General features: G+C 33.8%; 1 pseudogene; it reads left to right on the forward strand.

Annotated features, from left to right (window-relative positions):
• The first annotated feature begins 5,167 nt into the window (after positions 1–5,167).
• LOC123391805 lies at positions 5,168–5,335 on the forward strand (annotated as a pseudogene).
• The last annotated feature ends 238 nt before the right edge of the window (positions 5,336–5,573 follow it).

A 5,573-nucleotide genomic window follows, 5' to 3' on the forward strand; every position in this document is an offset into this window, starting at 1 on the left:
AATGTATTACTTACAACTTCCAATCTCTAATCTAAAATTACTAGAGATGACTAGAAACAGAAATATGTGACCCATAATCAGGACAAAAAAATTCAACAGAAAGAGATATAGACGGTATAGGTGAAGGAAATATCACCTTAATACTGAAATATTTACTACTTAAATAGCTATTATGAATATGTTCAATAATTTAAAGAAAAATTAAGACATAAATACATACATGTATGTATGTATATGTATCATACATAATCCATAAAGCAGTACAAGGCCATTTGAAGATAGACTGAGACTATTTAAAGATACATATAAGAAACACTAGAACAATCTTTAAAAATAAAACAAAGGAGCTAATAAAACAATAGTGGAGGCAAAACAGAATAAAAAATAGTTCAAAGGAGAAAAAAAGTGAATAAATGGGACAAATAGAAAATAAATAGAAAGATGATATGTGAAAAGGTGCTCAGTGGCACTAATCATAAGGGAAATGCAAATCAAAACCCCAATAAGATGTCACCTCATATGGGTTGGCATGACTGTTACAAAAAAGACAATAGATAACAAATATTAATGAACATGTGAAGAAAAGGGAATCGTGATACACTGTTGGTAAGAATGTAAATACGTACAGCCATAGTGGAAAACGGTATGATGTTTCCTCAAAAAATTAAAAATAGAGCTACCGTAGAATCCAGCAATCCCATTTCTGGGTATTTTCTGAAAGAATTGGTATTGTTGTCTCAAAAAGATATTTGCATACCCATGTTCATTGCAGCATTATTCACAATAGCTAAGCTATGGAAACAATCAAAGTGTCCTTTAACAGATGAATGGATAATGAAAATGTTATAAATATAACATGTATATAACATATATAGTGTATGTGATTCTACATAATGTGTGTGTGTGTGTACACACATATATATGTATGTATATATCTCACATGATGGAATATTGTTCGGCCACTAAAAAAACAAAAGAGAAATCCTGCTTTTTGTGACAAGATGCATGAACCTAAAGCCATTATGTGAAGTAAAGTCAGACAGAAAAAGACACCTACTGTATGGTATCACTTATATTAGATGTAAAAAAAAAGAGACAATTTTATAGGAATAGAAGAGAATAGTAGTTTCTAGGGGCTGGGGGAGGGGAAAATAGGATGATGTTGGTCAAATGGTATGACTTTTCAGTTATAAGAAGGGAAGTTCTGAGGATTTAATGTGAAGCATGGTGACTATAATTAATAATATGATATTGCATACTTGAAAGTTGCTGAGAGTAGATCTTACGCATTCTTACCACATATATAAATAGTTAAGTCTGAGTTGATGGCTGTGTAAATTATCTTGATCTGGGTTAATCATTACACAATGAATATGTATATCAAATCATCACATTATACATTTTAAGTACATACAATTATACTCCCCAATTATACCCAATTATTCAATTAAAAAAACAGAATAAGTAGACAGAAAATCAGTAAGCATATAGAAAAGTCAACACTATCAAGCAACATGACCTAATTGAAATTTATCCTAAGAACATAACATCAACAGCAGAACATTTATTCTTTTCAAGAGCATATGGAATAGTTACCAGATAGATCATATGGTGAGTCATTTTTTTCAAATCTCAAAAAATTAGAAAAACAGCGAAATCTTACAGAGTATGTTATCTGAAAATAGTTAAACTGAAAATCAATAAAAGAAAGATATTTGGGTAGTTCCCAAGTGTTCTGAAATTAAACAAGACATTTCTAAATAACAAATAGATCAAAGAAGAAATAACACATAAAATTTGAAAGTATGTTGAGGAAAATGAAAAAGGTTTATCAATGGTTTATCAAAGTTGTGGGATATAATTATAGCAGTACTTAAAGGTAAATTCATATCACTATTTATGTTAGAAAAGAAGAAAGGCCCAAAATTAATAACATAACTAACCAATCTAAGAGTTTACAGAAAGAAGAGAAAAATAAGCCTAAAGTCAGTAGAAAAAAAAAAAGAAAAGAAAAAAGAAAAAAAGGCAAGGCAAGAGCAGTAAAAAATGACATAGGAAATAAACCCATGAGAGAAAATTAACAAAAACAGCAGTTTGTTCTTTATTTTTTTTTAATTTTTATTTATTTTTAAAATTTCTTTTCAATGTTCCAGAACTCATTGTTCATGCACCACATCCAGTGCTCCATGCAATATGTGCCCTCCACAACACCTACCACCAGGCTAACCCAACCTCCCACCCTCTTTCCCTCCAAAACCCTCAGATTGCTTCTCAGAGTCCACAGTCTCTCATGGTTTGTCTCCCCCTCCAATTTCTCCCAACTCCCTTCAAAAAGAATGATGTTTAATTAGAAATCTTAGCTAAATTTATGAAGAAAAAAAGGAAGATGAAAATGACCAATACTAGGAATAAAAGATAGGGAGTCAATTTAGATTCTATTTATGCCAAAAGGTAATAAAATAATATTAAGAATTAGTTTATGATAGTAAGTTTGATAAATTACAGAAAATGCCTAAATTTATTTACACAATGAAAAAATTTCAAAATTTGAATTTGTAATTAAAAATAGTACCACAAATAAAACTGCAGACTCAGATGACTTCACTCATAAATTCTATTTCTATTTCTATTATTTCTTTTTCTACTTAAAAAGAAATAATACTAGTCTGATATAAACTCTTCCATAAAATAGAGGAGAAAGTCAATTTTATCATAATATTGAACTATATAAAAACATTGTAAGAAGAGAAAACAGCAGACCAATATCCTTCATGAATATTAAAAAATCTTTAACAAAATACTAACAAATTGAAACCAGTAATACATATATAAATCATTACCAAGTGAAGCGTTTCCTAAGGATGCAGGATTGGTTTAACACTCAAAAATCCAATCAATACATCTCACCATGTTAAAAACAAAGGTGATCTGTTTGCCTGTTTTGTGGGTGTTGAGTTTGAGGAGTTCATTATAGATCCTGGATATCAACCTTTTGTCTGTACTGTCATTTGCAAATATCTTCTCCCATTCCGTGGATTGCCTCTTTGTTTTTTTGACTGTTTCCTTTGTTGTGCAGAAACTTTTGGTTTTGATGAAGTCCCAAAAGTTTATTTTCACTTTTGTTTCCTTTGCCTTTGGAGACATATCTTGAAAGAAGATATGTGGCTGTGGCTGTGCTGTGGCTGATATCGAAGAGATTACTCCCTATGTTCTCCTCTAGGATTCTAATGGATTCCTGTCTCATGTTGAGGTCTTTTATCCATTTTGAGTTTATCTTTGTGTACGGTATAAGAGAATGGTCCAGTTTCATTTTTCTACATATAGCTGTCCAGTTTCCCCAGCACCATTTATTGAAGAGACTGTCTTTTTTCCACTGTATATTTTTTCCTGTTTTGTCGAAGATTAATTGACCATAGAGTTGAGGGTCCATATCTGAGCTCTCTACTCTGTTCCACTGGTCTATGTGTCTGTTTTTATGCCAGTACCATGCTGTCTTGGTGATCACAGCTTTGTAATAAAGCTTGAAATCAGGTAACGGGATGCCCCCAGCTTTATTTTTGTTTTTCAACATTTCCTTAATGATTCGGGGTCTCTTCTGATTCCATACAAATTTTAGGATTATTTGCTCCAGCTCTTTGAAGAATACTGGTGGAATTCTGATCAGAATGGCATTAAAAGTATATATTGCTCTAGCCAGTATAGACATTTTAACAATGTTTATTCTTCCGATCCAAGAGCATGGAATCGTCTTCCATCTTTTTGTGTTTTCTTCAATTTCTTTCATGAGTGTTCTGTAGTTCCTCAAGTACAGATCCTTTACCTCTTTGGTTAGGTTTATTCCCAGGTATCTTATGGTTCTTGGTGCTATAGTAAATGGAATCAATTCTCTAATTTCCCTTTCTGTGTTTTCATTGTTAGTGTATAAGAAAGCCACTGATTTCTGTACATTGACTTTGTATCCTGCCACATTGCTGAATTGCTGTATGAGTTCTGGTAGTTTGGGGGTGGAGTCTTTTGGGTTTTCCATATAAAGAATCATGTCATCTGTGAAGAGAGAGAGTTTGACTTCTTCATTACCAATTTGGATACCTTTTATTTCTCTTTGTTGTCTGATTGCTGTTGCTAGGACTTCTAATACTATGTTGAACAAGAGTGGTAAAAGTGGGCATCCTTGTCTTGTTCCTGATCTCAATGGGAAGGCTGCAAGCTTTTTCCCATTGAGGATGATATTTGCTATGGGTCTTTCATAGATAGATTTGATGAGGTTCAGGAATGTTCCCTCTATCCCTATACTTTGAAGATATGAACAGACACTTCTCTGATCAAGACATACAAATGGCTACCAGACACATGAAAAAATGTTCATCATCATTAGCCCTCAGGGAGATTCAAATTAAAACCACATTGAGATATCACCTTACACCAGTTAGAATGGACAAAATTAACAAAACAGGAAACAACATGTGTTGGAGAGGATGTGGAGAAAGGGGAACCCTCTTACACTGTTGGTGGGAATGCAAGTTGGTGCAGCCTCTTTGGAGAACAGTGTGGAGATTCTTCAAGAAATTAAAAATAGAACTTCCCTATGACCCTGCCATTGCATTCCTGGGTATTTACCCCAAAGATACAGATGTCGTGAAAAGAAGGGCCATCTGTACCCCAATGTTTATAGCAGCAATGGCCACAGTCGCCAAACTATGGAAAGAACCAAGATGCCCTTCAACAGATGAATGGATAAGGAAGATGTGGTCCATATACACTATGGATTATTATGCCTCCATCAGAAAGGATAAATACCCAACTTTTGTAGCAACATGGATGGGACTGGAAGAGATTATGCTGAGTGAAATAAGCCAAGCAGAGAGAGTCAATTATCATATGGTTTCACTTATTTGTGGAGCATAACAAATATCATGGAGGACAGGGGGTGTTAGAGAGGAGAAGGGAGTTGGGGGAAATTGGAAGGGGAGGTGAATCATGAGAGACTATGGACTCTGAAAAACAATCTGAGGGGTTTGAAGTGGCGGGGGGGTGGGAGGTTGGGGTACCAGGTGGTGAGTATTATAGAGGGCACGGATAGCATGGAGCACTGGGTGTGGTGCAAAAATAATGAATACTGTTTTTCTGAAAATAAATAAATTAATTTAAAAAAAAACAAACAAAGGTGATCACTTCTCAGTCTTTTGGCAGGGACCAAGTGCAGTATCTGTTCTTATCAGTTTAATATCTGATAAATTCTCTATTGATTTTAAGGCCTATTATACTACACTGGAGAAAAGAAGCCAGATACAAAAGAATACATGGAGAGTTGTATTATGTCAAGTGTTTTCCCTCATGTATCAAATGTTTTCTTTATTATTTTTTCACCTTTACTTTTTTATTTATTTATTTATTTATTTTTTAATAAGGTGGGGGGGTGCATCATTCCTAGAGGTACTGCAATACCAGGTTGATGGTAGGTAGGGTGGACAGAGTAAGCTCCTATTCCATCTCCCTGCTCCAAAAACCCATTTATCCAAAAGAGTACATATTACATGACTCTGTTTATGTTAAACTCTAGAAAAACTAATCTA

This window comes from Mustela putorius, unplaced genomic scaffold (assembly GCF_011764305.1).
Source record: "Mustela putorius furo isolate JIRA1106 unplaced genomic scaffold, ASM1176430v1.1 tig00000281_pilon_pilon_pilon, whole genome shotgun sequence".
NCBI classification, from domain to species: Eukaryota; Metazoa; Chordata; class Mammalia; order Carnivora; family Mustelidae; genus Mustela; species Mustela putorius.